The sequence below is a fragment of the Poecilia reticulata genome, chromosome 3 (genome assembly GCF_904066995.2).
Source record: "Poecilia reticulata chromosome 3, P_reticulata-male-v2, whole genome shotgun sequence".
In the NCBI taxonomy this organism is placed as follows: Eukaryota; Metazoa; Chordata; class Actinopteri; order Cyprinodontiformes; family Poeciliidae; genus Poecilia; species Poecilia reticulata.
Genome location: NC_088832.1, coordinates 24,500,540 through 24,518,992, shown reverse-complemented (window position 1 = coordinate 24,518,992; position 18,453 = coordinate 24,500,540). Strand labels below are relative to the sequence as shown.

General features: G+C 44.3%; 1 protein-coding gene across 1 annotated transcript in view; it reads left to right on the top strand.

The window, feature by feature from the left end:
- Positions 1 to 18,453, top strand: part of esrrga (estrogen-related receptor gamma a) — a 145,088-nt gene continuing 126,635 nt past the window's right edge. Inside the window, exons 1-2 of the mRNA XM_081605312.1 lie at positions 1 to 274; positions 3,861 to 3,913. The gene's annotated coding sequence lies outside the window, so the exon portion shown is untranslated. The remainder of the gene's footprint in view (positions 275 to 3,860; positions 3,914 to 18,453) is intronic.

Sequence of the window (18,453 nt, the reverse complement as noted above, 5' to 3'; positions counted from 1 at the left end):
AGTATGAGCTGTGCTTCTCAGCTGCAGACGAAAAGTAGAGTAGAGCTGAGAGAGAGAGAGAGAGCAAAGGGAGAGAGGAAAAAGAAGTGAAAAAGGAAAGAGGGAAAAGGCAGCAACACACTTATATCTGCTGTCCTGCAAACAAGAGGCAAATGAGAGATTGTGGGAGTCAGGGAGAGTGTGCCAGAGTAAGAAGAGAGAGAGAAAAAGAGGATCTCAGAAAGCTGTGTCCTTGAGAACTGCATCACAACTCTTTGAAGAGAGCCTGGAGAAGGTGTGAGTACCCTGCATCTCAGTGGGACATGTGTATTTCCCGTGCTTCATGAACGTTAAAGCACAGTAGTGTGTGTCTGTGTGTGGAGGAGGCAGTGGGGGGTGGAGGGGTCGTGTGTGTGTGCGTGTGTACACACACGTGTGTAAAACATGCAGCTTGTACGCTGACCTGCCAAGCTCAGAGTGAAGCGGGTTTGGCTGCCGATCTTCTGCTATTGTCTGCCTGCCTAAGTGTTGCTGACAGGGGATTATGGCAAATACAAAACACCGTATGGACTAAAGAAAGACGGAGCCAAACTTCACAGACACGTGCATGCATGCATGAAGCTCCATGTTGAGAGCTTGGTTTGACTGCTTTTTGTAGTGTGTGTGAATGCGTGCATGTGCGCGTGCGTGTGTGTGCGTGCGTGTGCACGCAAGAGAGAGAGAGACAGAGAATCAGTTTTAGCATGGGTATGTGTCTGGTCTATTTTTATTACAAAATATTCTTCTTGAATTTTCCAACTTATTTTGCTAGGGTTGAAAAAAAATAACTATTGCTGTTTTCATTAAAAATTGTATTGGACCACCTGTCTGCCAAAACAGCCTGCATTATCTTTGAAATGTATCCATTCCCCACTAACCTCTGTTTATTCGGGGAAGGGGGAGGGAGCAACAAAGTTCGCAATTAAAAATCAGAAAAAGCTGACAATAACTACATCTGAGGCTCTTTTGGTCAATTGGTCAATGTTTCTACCAACTTTGTACTCACCGCTCATTTTTGACCATTCTTTTTTCCATGACAGCTGAGGCTCAGCCAAATTAGACAAAAACATTTACTTGAACATTAATTCTAAAGTTTTGGACATATAGATCTCTAGTCTAGCTAGTAGATTTAATCTTAGATATAGGTCTGGGATTTGACTGAGCAATTCTAATGCATATGCTCTGATCTCAACCAGCTAAATGTTTCCCTAGCTGCATGTTTGTTTTTCTGCTGAAAAGTGAACATTTCCCCAGTCAAGGATACGATGCAAGATGTTAAACTTTGGTCTCATCTGATCAGAGCACTTTCTGAATACTCTACTAACAAAAAGTTAGAGATGCTTGGCTTTTGGGCAGCATGGCAATTGCATTGCAATCTCCGTTCATCTTGCTCCATCCTGGATTTGCCCTAATAAGGTTGAGTGTATTTCATTCTGGCCTATCAGAAAACACAGTGAGGATTTGTGAATGACAACGTCAAGTTTCTGCACTGTTTTTGAGTTGTAGTCTGCCATGGTTGTAGTTTAGTAACGGCAGCTGAGGAAGTGAACAAACCTCTTCAGTTCCAGTTGGCCACGTTTCCAGATACTGAGCAATTAAAGTTGGAGCAAGACAAATTTGAAGACATTTTATTGCTGGATATCATAGTTTTAATTGAAAAGCTTTGAGAACATCACAATCAGTTCACCTGTAAAGGTTATAGTGCATTTTAGGTTCATCCTAGAATTTCACCTGGAAGCTGATAAGTGATGGTTTCACACTTAGCTGCTTTTTTGCTTCACATATTTCCTTCTTCTGTTAATCTATGTGACATTTCTGTCTTATTTCAGTTACAGCGTTAACCAAACTAAAAGCTAAAAACAAATGGAAAGAAACTTTGTTTTTTAGTGAAAGTGATACAAGTCCTGAATGTACTTTTTTCTTAAGTGATCATTTCCAATAACCACAACTTTTTTTCTCTCTGTTTTTAAAGTTACATTACTATTTTGCAGGCAGGTATACAAAAAGTTAAGAGTTCAATGAATTTGGTGGGACGACATGGCAGATTTGGAAGAAGTTTGTTACAGTATGCATCTATAAATTACTCTTAGCTTTTATTTTTTAGGCAATGAAAACACATGAATACGTTGGTTCTTTAAAGTTATTGTGTCAAGTTAAATACAAATGTTAAGGTATATACCTTATCATTAAGATTTCAGTGTGGTGGTTCTTTTTCCTATCAGCCAGTTCCAGCTAAAGAATATAACTCTCTTGTTTGGCTTGAACAAAGAAACAACTATTAGGTTCTAGGAAAATTGGAAAATGCTTCAAAGTGAAGATTAAGCATGAAATCAAATAAACTAACATTGGTTCTTTGAAGTGGCATTTGTTTGTGAAAAATCAAACCAATTCTTGGTTCTAAATTTTAGCTTGTGCAGAAATCACATTTCTGCACAAGCTGAAATATTAAATATTTCACCAGTCGTACCTTAAAAACTGATTTCGATGTAATTTCCTTTAACAGAAAAGTATCATTGTGATCCTACACAAGCGGTAAGCATGCGGTTTGGAGGTTGTGTGTCTGAACTCCGAGGTCTCGGGATCAGAGCCAAATGGTGTGACCCATTGAACTATTTGTAACTAATCATAGGCCACAAGCCACGCAGCATGCAATAGAGCCCAGTTGGGTTACACTCATCAAAATATAATGAGAGTCAACAATGTCACTCATGTTTCTGAGGACAGTGTTGAAATGAATGTCATCGCTGAAGACTTGTGCCATTTCTGTTGCATCAGACATGATGACTTTGGTTGGTGCTGTGGGTAAAAAAAGGAAAGGAAAACTTGCCTCTCACTTGAACTGTACCCTAATGTACCAGATATCCTAATCTATAAATGCTCTGCTAGTATCATGCCTTGGGAATCATATCTAGTATCATCTCATGTGTTTGATCATTTGTAACAGGACATGTGTGACCACTGATCATTCTTTCCAGAATATATTTGGATATGAAATGAAAGCATCTGTAAAACATGCGTCGCATACCAAAAGATATATTTTCTTTCTTGTGACAGAGTTACAACCAGATTTAACTTGAGTCATGTTCCCAGTCAACTCTGTCAAGTTGTATCATGACTTACATTTCATGCTTTTCTTCCTCTTAAGGAAACTCCACTAAAACTTTATTCAGCATTTTATTTGCAGTGCATCTGGGAAGTATTCACAGCTCTTCACATTTTCAACATGTTGCCCACATTGTATGGATTTAATCTCTTTACTCAGTCATCAGACCAGAGCAGTTTGCTTTGTTCATGACGGGGACCACTGAGCTCATTGGGACCTTCAAAGTGACAGAAAACTTTCTGCACCGTTCCCCAGACTTGTGTCGGAAGACAATTCTTTGGATTTCTTGTGTGTTGTTTGGACTATATTTTTAAATACTTAGACTTTAGAAACTATCCCCAGGATCAACATATTAAATGACTAGCACAAATTAAAGTTGCAAGTTACTATTGTGGTGAATTGCATGCACTGGTGTATAGTAGTAATGCGTTTCTGAATGGTGCAATATGTTTTAGTCTGCTCTAGCCAACCGATTGAGGTCAGCCGTTCAATAATTAAAGCATGTCACTGGTTAGTGCACGAGTTGGGTCAGAAGGACGGACTGATGTCTGATCACAGTGACAGAAGTCATGGCGCCTCTGAAAAGACTCGAAAATAAGGAATATGGCGATAAGACACACAGCTGAAGACGTGAAGCGATAAAGATGTAAAGTTTTAAGACTGTTTGCTATGTGGCATCACATGTTTGTGAGGAAATTGCTTTAGCTACAGCACGTGTCTCTTCCTTCTTTGATTTCAGTATCTCAGGAGTGAGGACAGCTTGCAGCAGACACACGACAAGAAGAATATCAGGTAAGAGGAGTAGTGCTACCGGCACTTCTTAGAGAAAATTACCAAACAATTGTGAGATGAGGGTCGGTACCAGGAACTGGATCTTTTTACTCACAGATATTGTGTATCTGTCAGTTTGTATGGTTAACCAAAGACTGCAAGGCCACATTTAAGAAATAATATTTATAAAACTGTAAAGTGAATAGTGAATAGGACTGCAGTTTCCACCACATGATTAATAAGCATTTGGTTGACATATAAGGAAAAGAGGAAAGTTACCCTGTCAAGTTAAGCTCTGTTTCAGCAAAAACTGACTACATCTTTAATTAGCAACATATATAAAATATGCTAGGCAAATTCAATATCTTTCAGGAGAAGTAAATTAAATTCTATTATTAGGTTAATGCATTGGTGCAGCATAAGCTTCTTTAAGGGAGTGCACTGTTTAAAACAGCTTTTCTGCATCTTGTAGCTACAATTTTAACAGGCAGCCATTCAGTCAGTTCCAAAAAAAACTTATTAGCTCAGTTTTGTATCATACAGTGTTCCAAGATGCTGATTGTGTCGTTACTGACTGTGCAGGTTCTTAACTGATCAAAGAGTTATTAAAATAATACAGGCTAGTGGTGCTACCACTGGACAACGAGCTCATCTATGGAAACATGTGGAACAGTTTTGCAGGACATGAAGAGAAATCATGGCTGCTACTTTGTGTCCTAAAACAGTGAAGTATTAGTTGTAAACCTTGTATTATTGTTTTGGTTTCTCTTGAACACATCCCAGTTACCTTTAATAAATACATTTTGAAATTTTTCTTTTACTGTACACTCGCAATTTTTGATAGTTCTATTTTTTTAAAATAGAAAATTAGATTGACTTACATGGCACTTGTAATTTAGACCAGACCTGATTTGAACTCTAGGTGATCTGGTCACCTTTCCAGGTGATTTGGGTTTCTACTAAAACTCTGCAGCAGTTCCCACCTGGCAGACGGCTTAGATTCACACAGATGCAAAACACACACAGAAAAACACACTACTTACACTGACTCTGTGTAGCTCAGCGTAGCTTTGAACCAAAATATATTAAAAACTTCCAGACCACTCGGTTTTTCTGGTTCAAGTCTGCTCTGCATTCCCAGAATCAGAACCAAACATGGAGAAGCAAAATTCAGTTTTTATGCACCACACATTTGAGCAAAGATCCAGAAAACTACTAAAATGCTGAAACACTGATTTCTTTTTAATCAAGGCTTAACACCCTTTTGTTTATAGTTGCTTTTTCTCTTTATTTTGCCACAGCAAAGTATTTTTTTGTTTTGTTTTTGTCATGTGAAGCCCTTTAAATTGGCTGTACAAATCAACTTGACTTTAAGATAGATGTCTAACTGCAGACTTGAGGCCTTTTCAGGTGCTTCACATCTGCACTCGTTAGACCTAACTGATGTCACTGAGTCACCAAATCATGAGCAACAATATTTTAAAAAGGAAATTAATTATTCTGGAACCTGTTGCAGTCAGTCTTTTTATGTTATCAAGGATTTATATCGTTACTGTTGCAGCCTTTTGGTCTTCTTCTTTAGTGGTGGTGGCTTGAAGTCATTTAAAAAAGTATTTTACCACATTTATTCCTTCAATATTCTTTTTTCCACCACTCTCTTTTAGATCATTTCACTTCAGGTCTGGCATTTCTTTGTGGTGAAATTCAACCTGTTTGGGTTTTTTGTTTTTGTCTTCATCTTGAGATTGTAAGTTGTTGAGCTGGTGGTTGTCTGCTCTGTAGAAGGTTTCTGTATTCACTGTTAATCCTTTTTATGCTTCTCTCAGCCAGAGGCCCCTGTGATTTAGCCAGAGGTTGATCTCATGATTAGTATTCAGCTGTCAGAATACGTCAGTCAACTTTTGGAGGCTCCTTTCAGTTCTAACACTCCCACCGTCCATTGTCTTACAAATTGCATGAATTTGTGGCATTGTAACATGTAGATATGTGTGAAAATGTGTGTACATGCTTTGAGATGGTGCAGCATTGCGTGCATTAATGTTGATACACATCCACACCCCCACCCACCCTCCATTTCCCAGGAGTTTGCCCTCCATCATATTAAATGACATGAAAAGAGCCGAAGACAGATATATGCATGAATTAATTGGCTTGAATAGAACTGTTTAGAAGTTTAATCCGCAGGGATTAATGGAAGCAGCCCTCTCTGGATTTAAGCCGCTGTGCATTTTCAGCAGCGGATTGTTTTATTTCAGTTTGTCCTCCTCATTCTCATATGCTGCCACCTTTAGTTCTTAGTCAATGAGCCACAAAAAAACTGTTAAGTGCAGGATTAACCAAGAAGAAGACCAGAGGCTGTCAGGGTCTGTTTGTCCTCCCCTTTTCCTAGTTTCTTAGTTTGTTTTCCTTAGTTTTATTTCCACCTGTCCCTGGAACCACCACTTCTCAAGACATCCAGCAGATGTCACCCATGCTCCACCCCTGAGAAGTGTCCTGGTTCAACCCGGACACACACCTGCAGCTGGTTTAGAGGGCGTGGACCTGCGATATAAGCAGCAGCTACACTCCGTCTCACCGCCTGAGTGTTTGCCTACCACGGTAACCAGCGTTCCAGAAAGAGGCCTTCTGTGATTACTCTCGTCTAACCCTTGTTGTCTCCCTCGCCAGATTCTCCCGCCGTCTTCTAGTTGTTTCCCGGAAACCAGCTGCCCCCGCATTCGTGTAAGTCTGTCTCCCCGCTGTGGATCACCTCCCTCCTGTGTGATTTCCCGACGCTGCCGGTGTTCCCGGTCAGACGCCACTCCCTGTGTGTGTGTGCGTGATCTCCCCTCGTCGATCCCTCCCCGGGATTTCCCCTTCGGGACGCTACGGGCCAGGAGGCCCACGCCCGAACTTCCCGGAGGACCGCCTGGACGGATCAGGCTCCAGGCCGTGCCCGACATCAGAGCTAAGCATCGCTCGTCAACGGACACTCGGCTCGCGCTCCGCTTCGCCCCTAATACCTCCACGCCAAGTAAGCTCACCTCAGTCATTTCCTGGAGAAACTCCGCTGAGTTCTCGCTAACCCTGCTTTTTCCCGTTGGCAGTAGAAGAACCGGTCCGCCGATTCGGCTTCGCCACCAGCTCCCTGATCCTTCAATAAACATTATTGTTTCTGACTCGCTCTGTCTGACTGTGTTCTTGCATGTGGGTTCGCAACCTTAAAACCGACATGACAGAACACTCAGGCCAGTTCGGAACCTCAGCAGACGCTATCAGACGGGCGCTGTCCGAACAACACGCGCTAGTCCAGTCACATGACTCCGCATTACGGGAGTTAGCTAGTCGTCAAGCCGAGACTAACGATAAACTAACAGAATTAACCACTTTCCTACGGAATTCAGTTCAGCAGGCTCCCAGCTCTCAACCTTCCCCGACAGTGGCTCCGGATCCACCAGCCCGCTCCATGTTTTCGGACGTCCGACCCTCAGCGCCAGAGAAATTTTCAGGTGACGTCCGGAAGGTCAAGGGGTTTATTCTCCAATGCAATATCATCTTTAATCATTCACCGCAGAGTTTTTTGCATGACAGTGCTAAGATTTCCTACGTGTTATCCCTGTTGACGGGCCGAGCCCTAGAGTGGGCCGAAGCCCGGTTTTCTTCAGCCTCTAACTATGGGTGTACCTTCCCCGAGTTTTTGAAGGAGTTACAGCAGGTGTTTTGTCAAGAGGCTGAGAAGACTTCAGCCTCCCGTGAACTACACGGATTGAAGCAAGGCCAGAAGACTGTGTCAGACTTTGCCATCGATTTTAGAATCTTGGCCGCTGCTTCAGGCTGGAACCCTGCTGCGCTTAAAAGCGCATTCTTTCATGGGTTAAATGAGCAGATAAAGGACCAACTGGCTACTCTAGATGAACCAGAGTCTCTGGATGAATTTATTAACTTGGCCATAAGATTAGACAACCGGATTCGGTCAAGGATGAGTGAGCGATCCCGCCGCACCGCCCTTCCGCGCTCCGCACAGGTCAGTAACCAGTCGACTGTCCAACCTCCACCCACCTTTCCCTCATCTACAGGACCAGAACCCATGCAACTGGGACACGCTAAGCTAACCCCAGAGGAGCGGCAGAGGAGGATGCGCTCCCGGCTTTGCCTTTACTGTGGTGAACCCAATCATGTAATCGCTAACTGTCCAATACGTTTAAACCCGCAGGTCCGGCAGTAAGGACGGGGAGACTGCCGGAGACTACAGCAGTAAGATCTCGCTTCATCATCCCTGTCTCCATAATCATTAACGAACCATATTCTTTATCAGCCCTCATTGACTCAGGGTGTGAACAGAACCTCATTAATTCAGACATCGTCGAGCAACTGTCTATTGAAATCGAGCCGCTTCCAGTTCCTCTCCGGGTATCAGCCCTCGACGGAGGGAACCTGCCACAGATCACCCATCAAACCAAGCCAGTGCGTCTACTCACTTCAGGTAATCACACAGAAGAGATTACTTTCCTCGTGTTTCCTGCCGCCAGTGCCTCCATCATCCTTGGTTTCGACTGGTTATACAAGCACAACCCGCACATAGACTGGGCCGAGACCAAGATTGAGTCGTGGTCCACAAAGTGTCACAGTACCTGCCTTCATTCCGCCTTTCCAGTCATCACTACGCCTACAGAGCCAGCTGAGATCGACCCATCTGACGTCTCCTCCATTCCCCGTGAGTACCATGATCTAGCTCCTGTTTTCAGTAAGGACAAAGCCCTGTCTCTGCCACCCCACAGACCGTATGACTGTGCCATCGATCTACTGCCTGGCGCCCCATTACCCAACAGTAAGCTATATAACATTTCTAGAGCAGAAAGGCAAACCATGGAGGAGTACATAAACAAGTCTCTAGCTGCAGGGATTATCCGCACCTCATCCTCTCCCCTCGGAGCAGGGTTCTTCTTCGTGGGGAAAAAGGATGGCTCTCTCCGGCCCTGTATTGACTACCGTGGACTCAACCAGATCACCATCAAGAATAAGTACCCGTTGCCATTATTATCCTCAGCCTTTGAGCCCGTCCAAGAAGCAACCATATTCACAAAACTAGATCTCAGGAACGCTTACCACCTCCTTCGCATAAGGGAGGGTGATGAGTGGAAGACGGCGTTTAAAACCCCCATGGGCCACTATGAATATTTGGTCATGCCGTTTGGGTTGTCTAACGCACCTGCTTTCTTCCAGGCCCTGGTGAACGACGTCCTGAGGGATCTCATCAATGTCTTTGTGTTCGTCTACCTGGATGATATCCTGATATATTCCAAATCCCTCGCGGAGCACAAACAACATGTCCGTCTGGTTCTCCAACGCCTTCTGGAGAATAAGCTGTATGTAAAAGCGGAAAAGTGTGAGTTTCACCGCCCTTCAGTAACCTTCCTAGGGTACATCCTCGAAAGGGACAGGTTAGAGCATCCGAGGACAAGATCAAGGCAGTACTCGACTGGCCTAAACCCGAAAACCGCAAACAACTACAGCGCTTTTGGGGTTTGCAAACTTCTACAGGAGGTTCATACGCAATTACAGTCAGACTGCTTCACCCCTCACCGCTCTCACTTCCAGCAAGAGAGAATACGTCTGGACCCTCAAGCGGAGGCCGCCTTCGAGGAGCTCAAGTCCCGGTTTGCACACGCTCCCATTCTGGTCCAGCCTGACCCCAAGAAGCAATTCATTCTGGAAGTTGACGCCTCCGACACCGGGGTCGGCGCGGTTCTTTCCCAGATGTCTACCCACGACCATAAGCTCCATCCATGCGCCTTCTTTTCCCGTAGACTCTCACCAGCTGAGAGGAATTATGACGTGGGCGACAGAGAGCTTCTCGCGATTAAACTCGCCTTGGAGGAGTGGCGCCACTGGCTGGAGGGCGCCGAACACCCCGTACTGGTCTGGACCGATCACAAGAACCTGACATACTTGCAAGCAGCCAAGAAATCCAATCCCCGCCAGTCTCGTTGGTCTCTGTTCTTTTCTCGATTTAACCTATCTATCACATTTCGCCCAGGTTCAAGGAATGTTAAACCCGATGCTCTATCTCGAGTCTATTCCCCAGATGACGCTGAGGTGGTCCCAGCTCCCATCCTGCCTCCCAGTTGCACCGTGGGAATGGTCACCTGGGAGATCGAAGACATCGTCCATCAAGCTCAGCAAACAGAACCAGCCCCAGAGTCCTGCCCACCGGGTAAGGTGTATGTTCCGTCCTCTGTCCGATCCCGTTTTCTCCAGTGGATACACAATTCTAAGTTCTCAGGTCACCCCGGCGTTAGCCGCACGATTGGGCTAATAAACAGACGGTTTTGGTGGGCCTCCGTACACAAGGATGTCAAGGAGTTTGTTTCAGCCTGCCCAATCTGTGCCCGGAACAAGTCATCCAATCAACCCCCCGCAGGACTCCTACAACCACTACCCATACCTAAGCGCCCTTGGTCCCACGTGGCCATAGATTTCGTTACCGGACTCCCAACCAGTAAAGGTATGACCACCATCGTCGACCGTTTCTCCAAGGCATGTCACCTTGTTCCCCTACGTAAGCTGCCCACGGCTGCCCAGACTGCCCTGTTATTAATTAAACATGTCTTTAAACTACATGGCATCCCGCAGGAAATCCTCTCGGATCGCGGCCCCCAGTTCATATCACAGGTCTGGCGTCAGTTCTGCTCGGCTCTGGGGCTAAGGTATCCCTCACTTCTGGCTACCATCCACAAACCAATGGCCAGACAGAACGTATGAACCAAGAGCTAGAGACGACTCTGCGATGCCTGACCTCCACGAACCCCAACGATTGGGCCCAATACCTCCCATGGGTCGAGTATGCACATAACAGCCACATTTCTGCAGCCACAGGTCTCTCTCCGTTTGAAGTGGTCCTGGGTTACCAACCACCACTCCTCCCCTCTGACGAGGAGAACCTCTCGATCACGTCGGTACAACACCACATCCGACGAAGCCATAAGATTTGGAAGGACACTATCACTGCCCTCAACAACACCTCCGCTACCAATAAACGCCTGGCTGACCGTCGTAGAACCCCTGCACCTGCTTATATAGTGGGACAAAAGGTATGGTTGTCCACACACAACATTCCCCTCAAGTCTATGTCTAGAAAGTTGTCTCCAAGGTTCATTGGCCCCTTTGAAGTGCTGGCAGTCATTAGCCCCTCAGCTGTACGCCTCCGCCTTCCCCCGTCTCTGCGTGTCCACCCAACCTTCCACGTTTCCCAAATTAAGCCAGTGCTCTCCAGTGAACTTTGCCCTCCGGCCGAACCCCTCCACCCGCCCGGGTCATCGATGGCCATCCGGCCTTCTCCGTCCGCCGGATTGTCGCCACTCGGCGACGAGGTCGGGGTCACCAGTTCCTTGTCGACTGGGAGGGTTATGGTCCTGAGGAACGTTCCTGGGTTCCGGGATCATTCATTTTAGACCCCTCCCTTATTAGAGACTTTAGGGACTCCCAGACCCCGTCCTCTGTTCGGCCGCCAGGTGGCGTCCGTTGAGTGGGGGGTACTGTCAGGGTCTGTTTGTCCTCCCTTTTCCTAGTTTCTTAGTTTGTTTTCCTTAGTTTTATTTCCACCTGTCCCTGGAACCACCACTTCTCAAGACATCCAGCAGATGTCACCCATGCTCCACCCCTGAGAAGTGTCCTGGTTCAACCCGGACACACACCTGCAGCTGGTTTAGAGGGCGTGGACCTGCGATATAAGCAGCAGCTACACTCCGTCTCACCGCCTGAGTGTTTGCCTACCACGGTAACCAGCGTTCCAGAAAGAGGCCTTCTGTGATTACTCTCGTCTAACCCTTGTTGTCTCCCTCGCCAGATTCTCCCGCCGTCTTCTAGTTGTTTCCCGGAAACCAGCTGCCCCCGCATTCGTGTAAGTCTGTCTCCCCGCTGTGGATCACCTCCCTCCTGTGTGATTTCCCGACGCTGCCGGTGTTCCCGGTCAGACGCCACTCCCTGTGTGTGTGTGCGTGATCTCCCCTCGTCGATCCCTCCCCGGGATTTCCCCTTCGGGACGCTACGGGCCAGGAGGCCCACGCCCGAACTTCCCGGAGGACCGCCTGGACGGATCAGGCTCCAGGCCGTGCCCGACATCAGAGCTAAGCATCGCTCGTCAACGGACACTCGGCTCGCGCTCCGCTTCGCCCCTAATACCTCCACGCCAAGTAAGCTCACCTCAGTCATTTCCTGGAGAAACTCCGCTGAGTTCTCGCTAACCCTGCTTTTTCCCGTTGGCAGTAGAAGAACCGGTCCGCCGATTCGGCTTCGCCACCAGCTCCCTGATCCTTCAATAAACATTATTGTTTCTGACTCGCTCTGTCTGACTGTGTTCTTGCATGTGGGTTCGCAACCTTAAAACCGACATGACAGAGGGGTTATTTTCCTCTCTAGGTATATATATATATATATATATATATATATATATATATTTATTTTATTTATTTATTTTTTAATGGTCAAACTCGGTATTTGTAGACATCAGAACAAAAATACCAATGAATTTTTATGCACAAACGGGAGGCCATTGTTTGGGTATTTTATTTATTTCTGAAAATTGCCTAATATCTAATTCACTGGTAATGAGTGGGCGACCTGTCCAGGGTGACCCCGCCTCTCGCCCAAACGTTAGACACCAGCAACCCTCCTGACCCCACTAAGGGACAAGACAGAAAATGGATGGATGGTTGTGAGTGGGATTGATTTAACAAGTTTCTAAACTGAGATTTTTGCTCAAATTTTAAGAGCTAAAATCTCAGTAAAAATATAATCTATTATATTTAAGATCAAACTTCAATGACTCCTTTACCTCTGAAAACTCAGTTACTTTGTAAAAATAAACCCAAAAATGTACAATAAAATATAAAGGTCCACTCTTTTTTATTATTGATACTTACATTTCTTAAGTGTGTGAGAAATATTGCTGAAAATGTCCCAATAGGCTGACCGTAGCACCTGTGTGATGATTAGAAAACAGTCTTTAAACATTAGCAAATAACTTTATGGCATAAAAAAGGAGGATCTGACAAAGAATGGACTGAAATGAAAACAGTTTGTACCGGGGTAGTAATTATTGAACATTAAAGTTAAATTTTGTATTTTCTGGTAATTTGACCTTTTCCTTTAAAACTTTTCATCATTAAAGGTCCAAACAATTACTTAATCTGGTAATCTGATTGCTTTGAAACACTTTCCAGGTATCTGTTCTTATCAACTAAACAACAATTGAAAAAAAAAAACAACAAAAAAAACAGAATGTCAGAAGTGAAGAGTGAGAAACAAATGAGGTAACCAACATATAACGGAGCAAAAAGAATCTATTGTGTTTAAAACGCAGTTATGTGAAACTTAAAATCACTTTCTATTCACCCTGTTATTTTACCTATAAATTCCTTTATCACATCAGTTTGTCTCAGATTTTATTTGCCTCTTTCTCGATATCAGATCCTACTCTTTCCTCTTCTTTTTCAGTTTAAAGGTGTACTTATTCTGCTTTTTCCTTCTCTTTTTTCTCTTTATTCCTTCATTTATTTGCTGTAAACTGTGAGTCTATGAGATACTGAACAGATCGATGCCTATAGATTGGCTCATTGGAAGCCATTAGTTATGGGTTTTTATAAAGCTAGTCATTACTGTGCTTAATCTTGCAGAAAATTAAATTTAGAGTTGTGTACAGTGTTTTGGTTAAAAGTTGTTGATGTGTTTTTTTTTCCTCATTCTCCTACCAGCTGCTATTTTTTTTTTTACTGTTTTGCATTTAAAGCTGTGTGTGTGCCTCCTTGTCTGATGGGTGTGTATTTGTGTGTGAAATGCATTTTAGTGCCTCTGTCAATAAGCCGCCAAGCTTCCTGGTCATGCCAAAAAAACCCTCAAGAAAACTGCCCATACAACAACATGGCTTGGCCACAGTGCTGCATACGTTTTCCATTTTCTTCCCTTGGGGTTGGCAAATTTCTCCATTGTTGGAGCTTTTATATTCAATATATCCAATGGTTTTAATAACTTTGAAAGTGATGAGAGGGTGTCATTTTTTTTCTTCCTGACACTTTGCTTTTGTTGTTCAAAGTGCATGATGGCTCCATCCAGGTCCGGTTTCAATTTCCAGAATTAGTCACGAAGTCCTGGGCAACATTCAACCTCTTTATCCCCTCCGACTTGCCAAATATCCCCTCCCTATTTCCATTACTTCTTCCCATCAATCCCAGGCCTCTACCTCTTTCTGTCCTGCTGTTCAAGCTTTCCGTTCTTTGAGCCCTCTCTTTTCCCCCAACATTTCTTGTCATCCTCGGTCCAAAGTACGCACCTTCTTCACTTCCTCCTGTTCCTTTCCAACTGTCTTTACCTAAGCCTCTCAACATCTTTCCACTTTGCCCTGGTTCTTTCTTCATCCCCAGTTCTCTTGTCTACACATAGTCTTCTTTTGTCCCAAAGCCTTCCCCCAACACACACCCACGTCTTCTATAACTAAACAATGGGTGCCTTGAGCACTGAAAGATCAGTTCCCATCCCAGCCCAACCCCACCCACTCTGCCCACCGTCCTCCTCCTCCTCCACCCCATGATGATATGCAGAGTAGGGCAAGCAGTCTCCTTTTGTTTAGCTTAGCGCAAATGAAAATTGCTAATCAATTTTTACCCGCTCTTATTTCATGGCATGTAGTTCCTGCCCCTCCCCTGCCAGCTGTCATTGTGTGGTTGTTGTGCAGGGCTGAAAGCTTCATTAGCAGGAGGACAGCATATTTTGCCCCTTAGCACTGTATTCACAGAATTACTAAAGATAGGACATCACCCAGTGTGAGTCATTGCATTTGTGAAAATAGACATTTTCTCGTGTCTCATAATATTCTTTTTTTCATTTCTTAATAAAACTGTGGGATTTTAATGTAGTGGGACTTTAGCGTAATTCTATCAAGGCTTACATAAGCCTTGTTTTATTTAGAGCCAAATAATGCAAGGATTTTTAATGAAAGGTCAGTTTTTATGGAAGTTTTACTTCTACATTACAGCTGCTCCATATTACCTTCTACTATTTATGGTTTGCTACAAGGAATCTATTAGCTAATCAAATATTGAGAGGAACATTTTGAGGTTTTGCAGCTTTTAAAGGGTTAAATGGCGGTTGTTATGTATTGGAATGTTGGAAAGAGTAGGAGCTTCTTAAAGAGACAGAGGCCAAATTTCTTATGTTTGATTTGTGCCTGAAAAATACTTAATTCTGACATTTAAAAAAAAAAAAATTGCCACATAATGAAAATGTAAATAGTAACTTTGCTTTATGGGAAGACGGTTTCCATTTCCATTGTAGAAATGTCTACATTTTCAACACAATTTTTTTCCCAGTTCATGTCTGTCTTTCATTTAAATAGCAGTATACTCCTATGGAATTCCTTTGTACGATTCTCCGGACTTTGCATAACAAAAATATTTTTGATCTTTTGCAATCTCTCCATAAGCTAGTGGTGAATCTCAAAGCTGCACTATGTAACTTTAATTTTATTATTTTTTTATTTTTTGCATGTTTGTTAAAACTTTTACTTGATGGTGTAATATGAGACACATAATCTGAAAAAATTGTGTGGTCCTACTGCCATCTGTAGAACTACACCACTCCTAGTCAGAAACAAGCAATCACACCACAATGAAGGTCTTAACACCGTCAATCACAGTCGTGTATGAACTTCAGCTCTGCTAATGAAAGAGGAACAAATTACTATTAAAGGAAAACTTTTTATTTGCCATCATCAGTGGCCATGCGAACTAGCTTGCACATTCACAACAGGCTCTGTTGTGGGGAAGGAGTTGTAGCATAGTGGGAGGGTGTGAGCAGCGCATACATTTTTTTAAAATGACCTTCTCAACCCTTTTTCCCTTCTGCTTCTTGATCCATATACAGTTTGGACAGTAGTTTTTCCATCTCCTGCTATTATTAACCAAAGCATCTATTTGTCACCTGTCTTCTGGGTGTATAGTTGCCTCTTGGTTGCTATTATTAACACCAGTGATTATAAATATATTGATGTGTGTCATCCAGGGATGAGAACACTTGAGTGGCTTAGTTTAATCAGACTTCCTTGTAAATGTCTCTGTCACTCAGAGCATAATAACTGGTGGTGTTTGCTCAGACATCAGTGTGTGTGAGTGTAGCTGTGTGTGAGCAGTAATTCAAGGCACTGATGGTCACTTGTGACTTTTTCCTAAAGAGTATCATGTGCCATCCTTAGTTATTTTGTTGAAACTAGATCATCCTCGCCAATCACATGGATCACTATGCACTTGCAGCAATGTCAAGCACACATTTAATGGAACATCACAATGAAGATGTTTTATACGGAGTCATTCTAACATATGGCACAGATGTTGTGAAAGATATTTTATATTTACACGCCTTCTCTGTGGTTTGATTTGGCATTTGGATAAAACGACATCATTCCACAAGGATGACTTTTTTCTTCTTTACCCATAAAAACTCACAACTGTTCTCTTTAGTAGGAATGGTGCAACATGTGTTTGTCGATTTAGGAGCTTCGTTTTGTTTGTTTTGTTTTTTTCTTGACTGCCTGACTTTAAAACTAATAGAAAAACAGCAGCTTTTATGTTCAAACTGTTCAATTATAATTTTTCATCAAACTTAAATTAGTTTTGTGAAAGAGCTGTCAGTGATGCTTTCCAGCTGAACAATGTCTCACGGAAACTTCAGTTTTATTACCTTTCCTTTCGGTCGTGGTTTCTGTTTGCCAGGTCGCAGAAGGCTGAGATCTGAGAATGATGTCACACTCGGGGTGGTCATTTTCATTTTGAAAGTCAAAAAACTATCGGGAACTGTTTTAATGCTAACTACAATTGTCTATGTAGGTCAATAACACAATTTCCTCAATTTTTTGTAGTTCAAATGTGAAAGAAACATGTCCATGAATATTCTTGTTCAATGCAACATAAACAGAAGTGGAAAGGTGGACAGAGTTTTGCACCATTATTGACCATAGATGAGGGTGGGAACGTAGATCGACCGGTAAATCGACGCACCGGAAACGAGCCCGACTTAGTGCCGGCAATGCGGACTAGACTCTGACACCGGTCATAAGGGACCTGACAGCCCGTATCAAAGGGCCCGGTACCCCATACTCCCGGAGTACCCCCCACAGGGCCCCCTAGGGACACGGTCGAATGCCTTCTCCAAGTCCACAAAACACATGTAGACTGGTTGGGTGAACTCCCATACACCCTCCAGGACCCTGCTGAGGGTGTAGAGCTGGTCCAGTGTTCCACAACCTGGATGAAAACCACACTGCTCTTCCTGAATCCGAGGTTCGACTATTCGACGGACCCTCTTCTCCAGGACTCCTGAATAGTGTGACCCCCCTGTAATTGGAGCACACCCTCCGGTCCCCCTTTTTGAACAGGGGGACCACCACCCCAGTCTGCCAATCCAGGGGAACTGCCGCGTGAGCCAACACAACCCTACAACATCCAGAGCCTTAAGGAACTACGGGTGGATCTCATGCACCCCCGGGGCCCTGCACCGAGGAGCTTTTTGACCACCTCGGCGACCTCGTCCCCAGAGATTGGAGAGCCCAACCCTGAGTCCCCAGGCTCAGCTTCCTCAGCAGAAGGCATGTTGGTGGGATTGAGGAGGTCTTCGAAGTATTCCGCCCACCGGCCCACAACGTCCCAAGTTGAGGTCAGCAGCACACCATCCCCACTATAAACAATGTTGGTGCTGCACTGCTTCCCCCTCCTGAGACGCCGGACGGTGGACCAGAATCGCCTCGAAGCCGTTCGGAAGTCTGTCTCCATGGCCTCTCCAAACTCCTCCCACGCCCGAGTTTTTGCCTCGGCAACAACCCGAGCCGCATGCCGCTTGATGGTACCCATCAGCTGCTTCTGGAGTCCCACAGGCCAAAATGGCCCGATAGGACTCCTTCTTCAGCTTGACAGCATCCCTCACCGAAGTTGTCCACCAACAGGTTCGAGGGTTGCCGCTGCGACAGGCACCAACAACCTTGCGGCCGCAGCTCCGATAAGCCGCCTCAGCAATGGAGATACAGAACATGGTCCACTCAGACTCAATGTCCCCAACCTCCCCTGGAACGTGTTTGAAGTTCTGCCGGAGATGGGAGTTAAGTCCTAAAACTGAGATCTGTAGACTACTGAATAGGTTAATTTAATGTGAAAAATAATATACAATCTAGTTACAGCTGATTATGCAGTTGAAACCTTAATTTCATGAATTCTGAACAACACAGTCAGTTTGTGATAAGTGGAACACACCCAGAAGTTACCTGCTGTCAATACTTGAGATTCCCTTTAAAAACCCTGATAACTCCCTTAATATCTCAGTATGCTGGAATATGTGCAGTGGAAATCACCTTGGCATTACAGCACAGTTAATATCTACAGTTTTCCTTATCTCTGCTTTTGGGGTTACAGCCAATCAGCCACAAGGAAAATGAATCGTGCTTCTAGATTGGCTGCTTCAGAAACGGCAATCTAAAAGCAGTTGGATTGGAACCAATCTGAGAGCCAGTTAAGTGTCAAGTAGCATTGTGGTTTATTTCAGCT